This window comes from Procambarus clarkii, chromosome 39, assembly GCF_040958095.1.
Source record: "Procambarus clarkii isolate CNS0578487 chromosome 39, FALCON_Pclarkii_2.0, whole genome shotgun sequence".
Taxonomy (NCBI): Eukaryota; Metazoa; Arthropoda; class Malacostraca; order Decapoda; family Cambaridae; genus Procambarus; species Procambarus clarkii.
In genome coordinates, this window is record NC_091188.1 from 34,496,703 (window position 1) to 34,515,012 (window position 18,310).

Consider the following 18,310-nt stretch of genomic DNA (forward strand, 5'->3'; position numbering starts at 1 on the left):
AAGGTCGCCTAAGGCTCGGTATTTCTATTGGACTGGACCTGGATTTTGCTAGAGTATGAGGTCGTGAGGGCTGCACAGGTCATCTGGGTTCCTTTTTTCCTAGCTCAGCCTTCCTTCCCCACCCCTCCCCCTCGGTCTCAGAAATTGCTGTCCCAGTGGCGAACGAGGTTAATGTCCAGGCAACCCCCGATGACACAATCTAGGACTTTTCGGACCACGACCTCTCAATCCCTTTTGTTCACGCCCTAGCAGACGACCTCTCTCTGTCCAACCACACGACGCCTGGCAGCTGACGGTGGGGAAACGGACGAGGCGCCCCTTGCTGTCCCCTTCTACGGGCTTCCTTCCCAGAATTTAGGAGGAGGCCCGGATATGGCAGGGTACAGGAGAGAAAGCCCTCAGTTTTCTCCCTTTTGTCCCGCCCCACGGCCTCACTAGGGAGTCGGACCTCATGAAGAAACTGAGGAAAATGCTCACCACAGAATTGCTTTATGCTGACGTGGTCCTGAACAATGCGGAACTAAGGTTGGTCGAGCTCAAGCCAATTTCTTCAACAATCGACTATCTTAAGACCCGACTACTACACACAAACGAGTGGCCCACATCAACTCGGTCCCGAGGAACCTGGGTTTTCAACCCCCGGTTTCCTTTTTCTCAGCTGACATGCCCTTGCTCCCAGCCCTGGAAACGTACATGGAGCCTTTCCATGAACGTTATGCCAAAGAGTTCACCGCCCTCCTGACACTCCTCTTGAAAGCCTCCGTAGTGCATGAGCAAACCCGCATCGAGAACATAGTGTCATGTCTCTGTGAAAAGGGTACGAACGACGAGACGATTGGCAAATCCTGTGGGAGGCCCAAAAGAAACGAACCCTGGCGACCTGTGTGGCCCCAACAACCTCAAACTAGCAAAATCCCGGTCTGGTTCAATAGAAATACCGAGCCTTGCGCAACCTTCAGGAAGGTCCCCCTTTCTGACACCAGAGAAGCCCTCAGGGACGCAATGTTTGCCATCATCGCCCCAGGTGTCCCCAGGACCGCCATGGGGTGTGCCCCCAGTTTTCACTTTGGGACCCGGAGACGGACCTGGCGGTTGAGGTGGTGAACCCGGTGATCGTCCCTAACCCCTCCCCCCCCCCAAACCAGCCACGGGGCAATAGGACACCCCCCCCCTACCCGCCCCTGCCAGAGGGGAAACCGTCGGCGCCCCACCCCGGTACGACAACAAAAATCACAATGCCCCCAGCCCATTAGACGCTGGACTCCAAATAGAGAGAGGCGCTAAGCCCCTAATAGAGAGAGGCACCTCGTTACCAGTCGGGCAGGCCTTCCGTGGACCCCTCCCCGCCCGAACCATCGCCAAACCCAAACTCCGGACAAACACATTAGGCCCCGTTTCTCGCCCAGACATGCCAGAAACCCCCCTCCCCCCTTTCCCACCCTTACCCAGACAGAGCACCCTGCAGGTTCCCCCCCCCCCCGACTACCTTCCCTACCAGACAGGGTTTAGGAACTAGAGACAAACACCAGCTGGACAGATCAGTGACCCCCCTCCCCCTCTCGCCAGAAACGCGGACAGCAACAGTCCATGGAGCGCGGCCAGCAATGACACAGACGGGAAAGGGTGGACAGGTGGAGGGAATGCCAGGCGTTAGCAGCGCGGGAGACGAGGAGGAGGGTGCACCTAGAGAGGTTAACTGTCGTTAGCGAGGTCCCCCTGTCTCGGTCTGAGCATGCATTCCTGAGCAGAGGCCTGACGTTCGTCACGGGCCCTCCTCCCTGGCAAAAACGCCACCAGATCGCAGCGCAGGCCTTAGAAGACCTAGAAACCCATATTAACAGTACGTGGAGCACCCTCTGGACCAAGGGCCCCAACCAAAATCCTTATCCTCCCCCGAGGCATAGACCTGCCATCCTCTCACTGTCAGCACGCTACCTAAACCGAGCCCGCCCCATGCAACCTAACTCTTTCCGCCTTAACGGCCTCCATGAGCAGATTCTACAGGCTTCCAGGTCTCTCTAGGAGCAGATCGACACCCGCCCTTTGTGCCACCTGCAGTCCACCCTATGGGCAGCCCTATGGGATCTCGAGGAGCACAGGGACGTAGTCAAGCCCCCGGACAAAGGAGGAGCGGTCGTCATGATGTAGGACAGAGGTAATTATGAGAGAAATGGAAAGGCACCTCTCAGATACGACTACCTACCAACCCGAACTCAATGGCTAGGTCACCCTGGCGAACGCCCAAACCAGAAGCAGGACCTTGGTCCTGGATTTGTACAGGAACGAGGGACAAGGAGGGATTTTCAGAGCTGCAGCCAGGGATTTCTTCATATTCTTAAACTCTGAGCTCCCACCCCTGTACCTGCTCCCAAAAATACACAAGGGGATTGACCCCATTACAGGTTCCTGGCCGGGGCGCCCGGTTCTCAACGGCTGTAGGGCTCTTATGCGTCCAATAGATTGGACCTGCACGGCCCTCCTCGACCCCCCTCCTGCACCTACTGGATGAAAGGTTAGTTGACAACCTATTTCCTTGTGAAACAAAGCAATCAACGACTCGATGGGACCGGTCCCGGCGCAAGCAACACTGTTCTCCTTGGACAACGACTCCTTGTACCCTAGCATTCCTCAACGTGAAGTAGCCACAGTCGTGGCAGATTTTGTCGTCGACAACGTTTAGAGGATACGACAGGACCTCAAGGACGCTGGAGTCTGGCACCCCCTAGCCCGTGCACTTCTGATAGAAGCCTTCCCTCACGAGACGAGGGACAGTCCTGACGTTCAACAGCGCCACCAACAGGCAAGTAAAAGTCACTGCCATTGGAGCCTCTAGCAGTGTAGCCATAGCGGAAATCTTCGTCCACCAAGTTTTCGAAGTCCAAAGGATGAATCGCCCCAACAACCCTCCATCTACTTACGCTACATAGACGACATTTTTGGAGTAATACTTGGTCCCCACCCCCAGGTCTTTGACTCTCTTCACGCATGGTCAAACGCGGTTCATAAAACCTGCATTTTACGACCGAGAGGAATGCAGAGGAGATCAATTTCCTTGACACGACTGTCTTAATTGATCCGGTCAGTAGGCTCCTCTGCACTAGAGCCTACTATAAACCAACCAACCTACATATAGACCAAAGATACGATTCATGCCACCCAAGGCCCCTCAAGAACTCTCTCCCTATATTTATGCCTAAAAAGGATCAATAGCAACGATGAGACACTACAGCTCCAGCACCTCTGGGAGAAGTTCCGAAACAGAGGGTTCACAGAAGTAGTCCTCCAGCGAGCCGATAGGAACCTACGAGACCGTACAGGGGAATAACTCCTTCAACCAACACGATGTGATCCCCTAGCTCGCGGCATCTTCCCTGCAACTTTCTACACGGGCTTAGAGGAACCGCTCAGAGCAGCACTCTGGGACGTGTGGACCTGGCTACATGACACGTACAGCAACCACCCGTCGTGGGACAGGTTTCCACAAGAACCCCCCGATGCTAGCCTGGAGACGAGGCAAGTCCCTAAAGGACCGCCTGGTCTCGGCAGCATTACGGTAACCAGATGGCTAGTACAGTGGAGTACAAGCCTAACGAATATTCCAGGAAGACCTAATGAAAGGCAGGGGCCCCTCAAAGCAGCCTACCCAACTGCCTAACGAGAGGCGAACCACCCTCCTGGAACCCATTACTGGACTGGGGATAGAAACTCTCACACACTTAAAAGCTGTTAAAGTGATTAGCACTTTGGTTGGCGGGGGGAGGCCCTGAGAGAGGGAAACGGGGTTGAGTGTGGCCTTACACCTTGAAACGCTGAGATAACTCTGGATGAGCTACTTGATGCTTTAAAAAGTGGCAGCTCTACTGCTTCGGGGATAGATAGAATAACGCATGACATTCTTAATTATTTAGCCGGTACAAAACCAAGTCCCTTACTTGATTTGTTTAATTTGAGTTATAGAGAGGGAAAGTTACCAAGAAAATGGAAAGAGGCTGTCATCATTCCTATACTTAAGTCAAACGGAGGCTACAGGCCTGTATCCATAACATCCTACTTTTGTAAAATGATGGAAAGGATTTTGTTAGGCTACTCTACCCGGTAGGTGATAACACGTCCAATAATCTCTCTGGTTTTATCAAAGGCAAAAGTACTGCGGACAGTTTCAAAGTGTTCGTCTAATGTGGATGACAATTGCAGAGGACGCTACAAAAATGGAACTCTGTAAGGACAGTGGGGATGGAGGTAGGTCCTGGGCTGTCTCCCCTAGTCACATGATCCCCCCCCCCAATCCCTACCCCGAGACTCTGAAGCCCCAGGGAATCAACTTTTGCCCCAATCTAACATATCCAAAACTTTTCCACTCTGCAGCCCAAGGGGGGGGGGGTCTAGTCGGGACGACACTACCTCATCGCTGCCAAAACCAATTCTGTGTGTCTCCTAGTATCCAACTTATTACCGCAGTACATTATGTAACAATATGTACGTGTAAGTAATATTAACAGTTGTGTAACTAGCTTCACAAAATTGTCAGTTGCTTAGCTTAACAAGCAATTGGGTTCAATTTCTGAACCAATTATTTGCCTCTAACCATTTCCACCACCGCCCATGGGATGCATAATTAAAATATATATTTTAGTTAAGTACAAAACTGCGACACCTGGTCTCCTAACACCTCAATTAAACCAAGCAGCTAAGGACTTGATTAATACCAATAACATTGGTATTAATAGTGACGAGGGCTGACAAGTGCGCTACATGCGTCACACTACTGTGTGTTTTGAGAAAGGTACAGCTGTCCTAAAAGACATAGGAATTTAATGTTTTTACACGAGCCCCAGAAGAGCAGCCTGTGCTCATTAACAAAAGCCAATGTATTCCATACAACAGCCAAATCCTGTTTATGAATGAAAAGCAGTTATTACATGATTCACCTGATGGAATATGAACACTTCTCGAACAAGTGCTTCACTGATTTTTGTACGAACCACAACTCGGCAGATGCACTACAATTAATTTTATTCAAAAGAATGTGTTCAAAGAACAAAGTAGTAATGTACAAATTGTAGCAACAGGAGTTACACAACCTATGAAGCCACTATTACGCACAGCGTCTCGGGTAAACAAACACTTCACCCACGTAGTACAAATACAAATAATCGCCCACAGAACCTAAACACTTAACCTAACCAATGCTTAAATATGCACAGTTTGCTAATATATAGCAAAATTAATTTTTATTAGAGAAAATCCCTATTTTGAATGAATAAGTTGAAATTGATGCTCTTTGGGGTGGAATGATCTCTGGATGGAATGGACTTGCTCTGAGGACAGCTTAAACAGAATTTTTAAAATCTTGTGAACTCCCTCACAGATGCAGCGAATGTAGTGATTAAAGGCTTAAAATTAGAAAGAGTTATTTTGAATTACATTACTTTTTTTGGCAATGGTAATGTAATTTTGCAGATCCCCAAGACAACTTGTATACTCGCAGAGATATTGAACCAAATAATATCTCAATGCCTCCCAAACAGTCCCTCTTAAACCTAGCAACGAATTCATCATTCTTAAAATGATAAAACCCCACAAGATCTTGGCTTTCCTTGACCTTTAAAGTCTTCATTAACGTACCAATGGAAAGGAACCTCTACATAATAATCTACACACAGTAATCACTCAAACGTGACTGCATCAATGAGAAAATCCGTAGGAGCCGTGTGAGGGTGTTCCCATGCACAAGCCCTGGTTCGAACCCTCACACGGATCCTACGGATGTTCTCATTGGTGCAGTCACGTTAGTTTGATTACTCTGCGTATTAAAAGGGGGGGGGGGGAGTCAGAGGTACACCATTCCTGGATGACATAGCCAGAGTGCATGGGGGGGTTGTGTGACTCCTGGTCAGGTTTCGGCTTTAGCCGCAGGAAATCCTTGTGTTCAGTAGAACTCCAGGTTGCAACCCTTATACCATGTTGTGGAATAGTTAATGGGGGCGTGTGTGTGTGGGATCACCCACCGAATAGGTTCAAACCCTCATCACGGCTCGTGTGGATTTTCTCATTAATACTCTAATTCCTTTTTGCTTCTACTGAAGATCTTTGGGTGCACTACGCTGTAATCTGAGAGCACTTCTGGGGTATACGCATTGTTTAAGCTGCTGTTCCCTAAGTTGAAGGGAGTTATAGTTATCCATATATATAATGGAAACCTTTGCTCCTCAGTGGTGCCATCAATGTCTTTAAAATTGTTTTCTTCCCAATTTTTGCATATACTTCAAAATCGAAGCTGTAACCAGTCTTTGATTCAGCTAGTATGTTCAGCCTTACTCCATACTTACCATGTTTATTTGGATTAAATCTTTTGAAGATAGACGGCCCGAACATGTCGCTATGTCATCATCCAGACAGATGTTTGAGGAATATAGTATGTTTTGAACTTGTTTGTTACATATACCATTATTGTTCTAACTTTAATGAGAGTATTGTCTTCTGGAATGGTATTATTGTTATGAGTATGAAAATACTTAGCAATCGTTATCACTTTGAAGTTATACAAAAACGGAAAGAAGCTACATGCTACATTTTACCAGTACATTGATATCACTGGCCCCTACATAATTCCCATCAACTGTGTCAGTTGCAAATGTCTGGCAAGCTCTTTTACATTTACTTCTCCCCACTCATTCTTTGCTTGGTTAGAAGCAGTGAACAGGTTGTCAGGCATTAACATTTGTTTCACATGCCAAATATTTCAGTAAATCTCGCATAATAACTGAACAGGTTCCTGAGGTGTGGTTGGTGCTGGGACAGTCAAGCCTAGTGGTCCAGTAGTGGTTGGTGCTGGGACAGTCAAGCCTGGTGGTCCAGTAGTGGTTGGTGCTGGGACAGTCAAGCCTGGTGGTCCAGTAGTGGTTGGTGCTGGGACAGTCAAGCCTGGTGGTCCAGTAGTGGTTGGTGCTGGGACAGTCAAGCCTGGTGGTCCAGTAGTGGTTGGTGCTGGGACAGTCAAGCCTGGTGGTCCAGTAGTGGTTGGTGCTGGGACAGTCAAGCCTGGTGGTCCAGTAGTGGTTGGTGCTGGGACAGTCAAGCCTGGTGGTCCAGTAGAACACTGAACAAATGGTGCAGTGTTGTCAGTAGACCAGGCTTCACTAGAACTGACATGTGGGGTTCTAGTGGTAAATGATTCACCTGCACGTAGAGGCTGTATCGATAGTCATATTAACATCACTATTCATTTTGTATCTCATCCTCACCGGCTGTTTCAGTTTCTGCACACTTAAACTATCAACATCTCTCAATTTACATAATGAAAATATTAAGAGGGGGCAGATCCCAAACCTGCACACACAAAACCACACGAGACCAGAAGGCATGGCAGCATGTGCAGAATACCCCCGTTGAGAAGCAGAGGTGCAATAGGTGATCTGAGAACTATCAACATCAGAGGCCCGAGACTGTTCGACATGCTTCCACTACGCATAAGGGGCGTAACCAGCGACCTCTCAGCGTTTCAAGAGAACCTGACAAGCACCACCAAAGGATACCTGATCAACCAGGCTGTGAGCAGCCGCATCCAATAGCCTGGTTGACCAGTCCAGCAACGAGGAGGCCTGATGGAGGACCGGGCCACAGACGTTGAGTCCCTAAATCATCGCAAGGTAACCGTAAGCAGGAGGGTCACTCACTTTCTGCAGTGTCAAGGTCACTGCCTGAAAATTCAACAACTACAGGCTGAATTTTTTTTGGTGAGAGTTTAACGAGTTCATACTTCTTGCAAACACTCGCTAGCTTTTCCATAGTGTGTTTTTTTCAAGATGGATTTGCTCTTTTCTTGATCACTATCCACCATAGAGTAAATTTAGTTAATATAAAGGCAGTAAAGAAAACTGAGGAAAAACAGGAAACTGCACACGTTTGGACATGGGTACAGCACTGCGGTCACGAGTATGATCACTAAGACGCCGAGACTTGTGCTTGGGTGGCTACTCGCAGGGCGAGATGCCTCGTGGGATATACACAGAATGGGGAAAAAGTGGGCGCACATTTTAAAATAAGTCTCATAATCGGACAATAAATGGATTTAACAATTATTTTATTTCCATGATGGAGTTAACATCATGGCCCTGAACAAGTGAGTTTTGTAAATCATTGGGCGATCATCATCGACCAGGAAGTGTTTATTATTATTAACAGCTGACTTATCATCCGAAGAGCTTCTCCTGGCCCGCGTCTCTGCACTGCTTCAGCTGATGTCTCCTATGACTTCACTCCCTCACCAGCTGTCCTTCGGTGTTGGGAGCACCCTTCAAACCTCTCCAATTTCTAGTAGCCTCAGTGGGTAATCATTGGCTCCACATTCAAGCTTCCTCCTAGCTCAGCCCTCCACTACTGGGCTATCTCGTAGGAGTCTCCGGTCGCGTTTCCGGGGACCTTCCAGAAACCTCTTTCAGAGGTAGGGTGTTGCAAAGGTTCGTGTCTAGTAGCCAACTTGACACATTAATAAGCTACACTAGCACTGAGAGCAACACAACCAGTCAATACTTGTTGGCTAATATTTAACACTGTCTGCTGACAAACAGTTTCTCGGCCCAACATAACTCTTACATTAATCAAAACCCATCCTCAGAATTGACAGTACGGTTTAATACTAAGTGTAATAAGTACAATTCCTGACTGCTAGGAATAGTACATAATTACACTTGTGTTGTTACATTTACCTTCCCATTTTCGGAGGATGGGCTGCAGTGAGTAATGTTTCCTGTCACTGCACTACAGAATTTGTTAACACTTTACCTCTTAACTCTTGAATGACCATTTCTGCACTGGTGGTACTTGTGCAAGTGTCACTGGTCACCGACTTCGACTCCCTCACTTCGTAGGGACTGCCTTGAAGACCTGGAGGGTGACACTGTACTGTTCACATTTACTCCGGGGGCCAGATTCACGAAGCAGTTACGCAAGCACTTGCGAACCTGTACATCTTCTCAATCTTTGACGGCTTTGTTTACAATTATTAAATAGGTAATGAGCTCCGAAGCACCAGGAGGCTGTTTAAATAATAACCGTTGATTGGAAAGTTTTCATGCTTGTAAACTGTTTAATAAATGTAACCAAAGCCGTCAAAGATATAGGAAAGATGTAAAGTTCGCAAGTACTTGCGTAACCGCTTCGTGAATCTGGCCCCTGGACGTTTGGCTGATGTCCTTGGTCACTTCATTAAGCTGTGAGGCAACCCTCACGAGGCCCCCGATCAGTCTTACCTGTATAACTTCTATCATATATACCTCTTCAAAAGGTCATCGGCTACTCAAGTAATGCAGAGGTCATTGTTTCCTATTTGAAGCTTAACTACAGCACAAAAGGAAATCCTGCAAAAAACTTTCAGCACAATCATACATCCCTCCTCGTCCAGGTCTGAGGTAACAGTGACAGAGTTAGGGCATATGAACCGTCTCGTAGCTCGGCTTGTCCCTGATAATCTCGGGTCACCTTTAGATTAGAGGAAGGTGCAGGGCTGTGGCCAATCACGCATCTCCTTGCATCCTGGGTATGCCAGTGTTCCTCTAGGTGGAAACCTACTCCCCTGTAACTGTCACAAGCTCCAAATTTGGGGAATACTAGGTTAATACCTTCCCTTGCAAATTCTTTAAAACTGAATTTTTACCAAAATCGTGAAACTCGCACTTTAATTACAAACTAAAACATTCCTTCGGTCACCTTGCACGTTTGTTGGATAGATTTAAGTATCCACCTCTGGCCTGCTTGTGCTGCTCAAGACCTCGTTGTCTCAACTATGTCCCTACATTTAAGTAACCGAAGTCTGGTGTAATACACGTTTTCCTATTTATTTCTTCCTTCAAAATATGTGGTTCGTAATTGGTCAAATTCTTGTACCATCCCACAGATCCTGATGTTGGAGCTGCAGTGTTGTGGTCACTACATCTTCTGCATTTCTGTATCTCTTAATTATTTGCCTAATCCATGCTAGATTCTGCTATGTAAATGTTTACATTTTCTCTCTTTGTTGAAAGGTTTTCAGCTTTGTCTGCAAAGGCATTCCCTAGTATTTCTACTCGACTTGGCACCCAGTTGACAAATATTATTTAAGTATTATATTATAACTAAGACTTAATAAATATTAAGTGCTAGGCTTAATATTTTCGTCCATCTGGGAACCCTTGTTGTGTGTCTCAATGTTTCGTTTTGAATAACCAACATATGCCCACTGGCCAGGAGAAAGTAAAGCAGGTAAAGCAGTATGACTGTCCCGTTCCTAGTTGTGATTGCTCCTATATATTCAGAATCTATCCATACTCCAAGATATTGGCATTGAGTAACCCACGGTAGGTTAATGTCTTTTATTAACTAGGTGCCAGATTTACCAGAGGGCCACTAACCCTAGTGGACTTGACGAGGACAGGAAGCCGGCGGCTTGAAGCTCCCCACCATTTGCCTTTATGATATTTTCCATGTATATTTTAAAACAGTTTTGGCCGTTACGGCTTCGAAGGGTAGGCGTTTCCATGGGTTAATGTGAGCTGTAGGTGAAAAACCATCTCCTGTTCTCAGTCCTACATTGTGGCTTATTAAGCTTTAACCCGTTGCTCCTTGCTTGTGATACATCTGACCGTGTGAAGAAAATATCTGGACCAACATCCTCCAACTTGGTCAGTATTTTTATAGTTCCAATGAGATCCACCCTGTCATGCCTGTTTTGCAGTGTTAGCCCTGTGGCCTTCAAACGTTCCTGGTAGGAGAGACGATTGGCGCAACCTGTCCTCTTACAAAATACGTCTGAATTTCGCCATTTGCCAGTATCGCCGAAAATGGACGTAATTTGAAAATGAAAACTAATTGAAAAGTTTAGAATTTTTGTTAACCAAAGCAGCAAGTTAAGGGTCCTCTGGTAGGTTAGGAGGGCAGGAAGAGCTAAAGCTTCAAAACCATGAAGACCGTTAATTAAAAGTTACCTCTCCTAACCTAAATGTGTAAGCAGGACGACTCGAAACAGAAAACAGAACAACATCACTTTCGTGAGCCAATTTTCATTTCAAATTCCGTCCATTTTTGGCCACACGGGCAAACGTGCGAAAAGCTACATAATTTTAAGAGGACGGGTTGGCAATGACTTCTGTTGCCTAAAGTTTCACCTTTTTCAGAGCAGCTATGTCCCTCTGAAAATGAGGTCTCCGTGCATGCAAACAGAAATCCAAATGCCAAAGATTTACACAGTTGAACCATTACCGTTTTTTTCTTATCGTCAAAAGTTCGCTTGATAATCCCGAAAGTCGTTAGCTTTTCTGACTACTGCACACCTGTCGTGCAACTTTTAATGAGTGGGGGATTTTGACAAGGTCATTTTCTTCATGAATCTGCTGTAATGTAATGCTACTAATTTGGTTATCGTGGCGTGGGTTGTTATCCCACGTGCATGGTCTTACTTTTGTCGATATTAAAGTGCATTTGCCAGTCGTCTGACCATTTGTGGAGTTATGTAGCTCTCTATTTAAGGCTAATATTATCATTTCCCACTTTACCATAACTCTTTGCGTCGACTGCAAATTTCATGATGTGGTTTGTAATATTCTCATCTGTCAATGTGACAAAGGGTAGGTCCCAAAATGGACCCTTGTGGTCCCCCACCTACCACATTTCTCAATTCAGTTTCGTTTCCATTTAGCACATTTAGAAAACCCTTCGTTTTCTTTCCTTCAACCATTGTTTTACCCATTCTATTATTTTAGTATTTATTCTATGGACCTGTAATTTGCTTGCCAGTCTTTCATGTTCCTTATCAAAACCTTTAGCAAAATCCATGTATACTACATTTACTGGAAGGCCTTTTAGTAGGTGGTTACAGTTTCCAAAAATGTAAGTAATTAAGTAATTATCAAAACAAGGCACCAAACCGGGAAGGCTATGTAGCACCATCAAATACGCAAAATAATCAGAGGGCGCTAAATATCACCAAGGATGCCAATACGAGAACAAAAACGCATAAGGCGAACGATATCAAAAGTATCCGAGTCACCAAGAATTCTATCGAGGGACAGGTGACCGCGAGGGGCGGTCGGAAAGCAAGACACGCTCGTCCTGGAAGTCAGGACATTCAAGAAGGACATGCACGACCGTAAGAGGGACAATGCAACTAGGACAATAAGGAGCAGGGCGGCGCTCCATCAAGTGACCATGGGTTAAGCGAGTATGGCCAATACGCAACCTCGCCAGAGCTGTTTCCCACCGCCGGTTACGGTGGAAGGAGGACGGCCACGAGGAAACACAACACTTAAGAGTACGTAGCTTGTTACCAGTAACAGACAACCAAGAAGCCTGCCAACGGGTAAGGACTGAGGAGTGGATAACCGGGTAAAAGTCGGAATACGGAATGCCTTTGCGAGAGATGGGACAAGAGCGGACAGCTTCCTTGGCAGCAGCATCCGCACGCTCATTTAAAGACACACCAATATGGCTGGGAACCCAACAAAACTCAACCGACTTAAATTTACTGTGAACGAGAAACAGCCAATGCTGGATCTCGACAACTACTGGATGAACCGGATTAAAGGACCCGAGAGCCATGAGGGCACTACGAGAGTCAACAACAACCACAAAGGAAGACTGACAACGAGAAAGCAGGAGACGAAGAGCATAGAGAATAGCATAAAGTTCCGCTGTAAAGATGCTAGTCTCCGGAGGCAAGCGACACATATAAGTGCGATCAGGAAAAACAACAGTAGCCAACACCGTCCGCTGACTTAGACCCATCGGTGAAGACAGAAACGGAGCGGGAGTGAGAAGAAAAGTGCTCGAGGAAAAGGCGTTTTAGAACCGTAGGAGGGGTAAAAGCTTTAGTGATACGGGTCAAGGATGTACAAAACCGCGTTAGAGGGACCCTCCACGGGGGCAAAGAAGGAACAACACGAGGAAAAACATCAGAAATACGAACGGAAAGAGAATCCTGTAGGCGAGATAACCGGACAGAAAGAGGGAGGTGGTGAAGAGGAACAGGAACCGCAGGAGGGGTAAAAGTTAAAGCACGACAGAGGCGAGAGGAAGGATGTTGCAAGGACCGCGCAAGATAGCGAAGACAGTAGCGATCACGGCGGTCCTGGAGAGACAGGAAGCCAGTGTCAACATGCAAGCTAAGGATGGGAGTCGAACGAAAGGCACCAGAACTGAGGCGCAACCCAGTATGGTGCAAAGCATCAAGACGGCGAAGAGTAGAAGGAGAAGCAGACGAGTAAGCAGGGCAACCATAATCGAGCTTAGACAGGACGAGAGAGGAATGTAAAGCAAGGAGAGTGCGCCTATCTGCCCCCCAAGAAGTATGGGACAAGACCCGAAGGAGGGTAAGGGCCTTAGAGCACTCAACACTGTGGTAACCGACCTGTGAGATTTATATTTATTTAATTTATATGAATTTATATTTACGTTAATTTATATACTTCGATAGCAATTTGTATAATGATAAGTGGACTGTATTTCTGCAATAATCTCATAATCTCACAAATCGATCCTCTACACATTAGGGGGGGGTTATTAAATTAATATATATATGCAGCCAATCAAACTACAGAAATAACTACATACATTAAAGAGGTTCCTTATCTTATAGTACAGCAGGTTAGTCCACCAGGTATAACTAGGGTGTAGACACCAAATTATCCTCTTTGAGGTAGCTTCCATATCACCCAGTAACTGGTGCACAAATCCTTCCTCGTCTTGACCTGTCAAAAGTGCGCTAGCTGTGAAGCCAGAATCCTATATATGACAAGTATATCAGAGAAAACACTATACAGTACATGGAACATTAAAGACCTGGCTTAATTACCTTTAGTATGAGGCGATTTCGCGTTCTAACCGGCTAACCCTATATCCTGACATTAATGGCCATAAATGAATGATAAACGGGTTTCGGATAGACACTTAACTTGTATTTGTAGACAGCGTGTTGACAATGGTACACCTCTGGGTTCCATAACACTACGTCCAAGTAAAATTAACAGGAGCCGAATTTGCTCCTGTGTGAGCCTCTGGTCTCGTATAAACAATGGCTGTTTAACACTCCATGCTATTGACGTTACTGGCCGACATTGTCCAGAATGATAGGAGCTAAATTTGCTCCACACGTCTCGGAGGTGACAACAATGGCTGCCCTTCCTCACCCTCACGCCTGGCCTACTTTGTCCAGATTTCAGAAAGTGATAGAAGGGTCACATTTACTCTACTTTAATATTGATAATTAAGTTAATTTATATAAGATGTTTTTATGATGGTAAAGTCCAAAGACTAATGTATTTAAGAATAATTCCCAGCAGAATAGCTGGTGAATTATAATGGTATGTGGTGATGATATCCCGTTTTCTTTAGACGGTAATTCCACTACAAGTTACATTTTCTATGGGTAACTTGTTGGTAATACAGCAGCTATTATCTGTATGATATATTAAATGCTGTCGGATTTTCCGACATAATTCCCCAGGGGGCTGCTCACGGGTCGAAGTCCTATTTAGAACAGACGAACACCGATACTCCTCCTTCGGATTATTAGATTAATCACACATTTGTGCGTCTGTTCGTACAGGACGGATGTCCCGTACTAGAGTTGCAGGGGTTAGAAGTCTAATGCGATTTCATTTCCCTGTCAACTCTTGAAAGGCTAATATTCAAGCCTTATTACATATTATTTAACCCAGAAGACTGGATGTGATCAAGTACTACAGTCAAGTATGATTCAGGGACTGCAGTGAGATCAGTGACATTAGATATAACTTGAAGTTTCTTCAGGTAACTGGTCACTGATATATAAACACTGAGGCCCATGGAATACATCTTGATTAAATAATAAATGTATCAAATCAGTCATCAGATTTACTGGGGTTTAATTTAATTAATTGATTCAGAGGATTGAATAGCTCATCATTAAAGTAAAGTATGGTTCTGAGACTGCAGTGGGTTCAGTGACATTGGTCGCAGTGACTTGTAGCTGTTTTAGGCTACTGTTCACTGATTTGCCACTGAGGCCTCATGAACTCATCTTCAGCTTCAAATGATGATACTAACATCAACCTCTGTTGGTATAGTCAGCTGTAATCTCCTTAGTATAATGCTACTGGAGAAATATAATCAGCTGACAAATTTAGATTTCTACTGGTATTTTTTATCTGCAGGCATAGGTCTCCTCAGGCTTGATACTGGGCCTGAGAGTAATTTACCTCCTGCAGAGTTTAACATGGTTATACCCTGATATTTAGTAGGGCTACCGATGAATCGATGGCAATAGTCTGTCCCAACAAGGAGACCGAAGTCAGTGAGGTGATCAGACTTAATATTATCTGCCAATTTTATTCCTCTATTTCTCAGGAATTTGGCTGTTGCTCTCAGACCTTGAACTTGTAGGTCTACTGGTATTTTGTCCACCACAATGGCTTGTACTCGACAGACGTACCTGCCTAAGCGTACTGATGGTTGTACCACCTGGTAGACTTGAGGTCCTGCATCTGTTACAAACCCTGAGATGTTGAATGACATCTGGGCTACAGGCCTTAATTGTAATTCATCTGCCAACTTTTTAGTGATATATGTTCTCTGGGATCCTTGGTCAAACAACCCACGGGTATGGACCTTGGCCCTCTTATTCAGGATGGTAATTTGGGCAGTAGGCAAAGTCGTATTACCTTTAGACTTTGCCGATTGGACACTCTTTGTTGGTTGCACCTTGCAGTACTGTACTGTGGTGGGAATGCTATCTTCCACCTTGGGGTTTGGAGACGTTGTTTTGGTGTGTCTGCACAATGCTGCATGGTGCTGACCTTTGTTACACCTATTACAGGTGTGTAATTGGGTATCACAGTCCTTGATGTTATGTTTCCTGAGGCACCTCGTGCAATGTTGCAAATCTTTGAGTCGCTCAACACGGGCGTCACTATCAGGAAAATTAGGGCAGTGGTACATTGAATGTTTCTCATTGCAGAACAAACATGTTCCATAGCTTCCAGTACCCTTTGGTGTCACGTTCTTGGGTGACACAGTAACTATAGGCTTGGAGGGTCCCACTGCACCCACTGCATATACGCCCACACTGCTACTGTTCCACTTTGGTGTTGAATTATATTGTCTAGATTGATTTGGAGTACCTTTGGTACTCTGTGGTTTACTATTATTGGTTTCTGAGGGTTTACTTGGTGGTTTTAATTTGTCATGTGTTCGTAATTGATGAACTACTGACTTTAAACCTTCAGATATTTCATTCATAGATAAGATGCTTTTATTGTAATGAGCACTCATTTGTCTCAATATGTCCCTAGGTATTTTCTCCTGGACAATTATTTTCAAGACCCACTCAGCCCCGTTTGTATCTGCTGTCAGGCTGAGGGCATTGATCAATGATTCTACCTCCAGCTTGAAGACTTGGAGTGAATCAGCTGAAGCCTCCGGTGGGGGTAAATGCAACAGCTCATGAACTAAATGTGATGTTCTTACTTCTGGATCAGCATAATTATCCTTGAGGAGTTTTACTGCCAGATCATAGCCGTCATTAGTTAATCTCAGATGGGATACTACTGTTTTAGCCTCACCTGATAATTGGCCTTGCAAATAAGAGAATTTACTACTCTTTGGTAAAGATTGTTTTGAGTCTACAAGGTCAACGAATTTGTTCCAAAATTCGTCCCAATCTTCCTCATCTTTTCCTGAGAAAGTGGGTAAATTAATTGGAGGGAGTCGAGCTTCTGCTTGACTCGTATTAGATGCAACTGTTGTTGTTGTTGCTGTTGCCTTGTTCTGGGCAATTAATTTGACATAAGGCTGTAACGTGGCCTGAGTGTGATCTTCATAATTCGCAATATCAACCATAATGTCGTCTATTTCTGTTTCTGATAAATTAGTGTTGGCAAGTTCAGCCACATATGTTGCTATTTGACATTTGATTTGCTCAAATTTACCTGCAGCTGCTTGATAATAGCTTTCCAGGTCAGCATAATCAACTTGAGATTGTTGTGACAAATCTTCACATTTCTTGATCTGTCTTGTTAAGTGGCCTTTAAGACCTGCAAGGGTTCTTTTCATTCTCCCTGCATTATCCATACTGGCTAGTTGGTGAAGCCTTGTGGGGCTTGTACTTGGGCTGCTCATAATACTGAACAAACACTAATGGTAGCCTAGGGTAAATGCTGCACTCACTAGGCAATAATCCTACCTCTACTAGAGGTTAGCACTTAAAATTAATACACATTATATATATACAATCATACACACTAATGATTTGAGTGATAAACCAGTGTCACTGGAAGTACCTTTAGGTTAGCTCCTCTATATCACCCTAGGATGGAAGAGACACTAATTAATCACTCAAAGGTGTAATGATCATAAGTAAATTATTATATATACAACTCAACTCGAGTTGATAAAAATTACACCCAAAATAGGGTCTGCACCATTCATTAATGGTGTCAGGTTGTTTAATATAGTACAACTGACTATAGTAATAATGGGACTAGGATGAACGATAATAGTTCAACTAGTCATATCCTACCCTGTTGTGGGTTGGCAATTAGTAAATATTATACTGTGATCACTAGTGCAATATATATTAAATAATTCTCTATTTTGGAGAAATAATATACACAATTATTGTTAATAGCCTCTTAATTAGCCTCTATGAAACTTCTAATATTATCTAGAAGTATTAAATATTATTAGTGACCTCGCGAAATAAAGTCCACAAAATTCGTAGATAATCTCTCGCGAAATGTAACACCACGAAATCCGTGAACAATCTCGCGAAGACACAGTCACTAATTTGGCTGGATTCTATATTAGCGCTGTCATTTCACGAAATAACACGCCACCAAATATCTGTGGGTGTGCATGAAACCGCTGACGAAGCTGAACTGGGCTGAGGGAGGCTCCTGAGCTCCCACGAGGCTTCGCCGCTGTCTTTGACTGGCTTTGTTTAAATAACACTGCACTAGTATATTTAATGAATCCACTGGTTAACTGGTTCATCCGGTACTAAGATGACCAAATGTGGGTTCATAGGACCGAATATTCCGGTTCCGAAGGTCCAAATAATGTGGTAACCGACCTGTGAGATTTATATTTATTTAATTTATATGAATTTATATTTACGTTAATTTATATACTTCGATAGCAATTTGTATAATGATAAGTGGACTGTATTTCTGCAATAATCTCATAATCTCACAAATTGATCCTCTACACATTAGGGGGGGGTTATTAAATTAATATATATATGCAGCCAATCAAACTACAGAAATAACTACATACATTAAAGAGGTTCCTTATCTTATAGTACAGC

At 44.7% G+C, this 18,310-nt stretch overlaps 1 long non-coding RNA gene across 2 annotated transcripts in view; it reads right to left on the reverse strand.

Moving 5' to 3' along the window:
* Positions 1-18,310, reverse strand: part of LOC138372775 (uncharacterized) — a 416,811-nt gene that overhangs the window by 377,243 nt on the left and 21,258 nt on the right. The window lies entirely within an intron of this gene.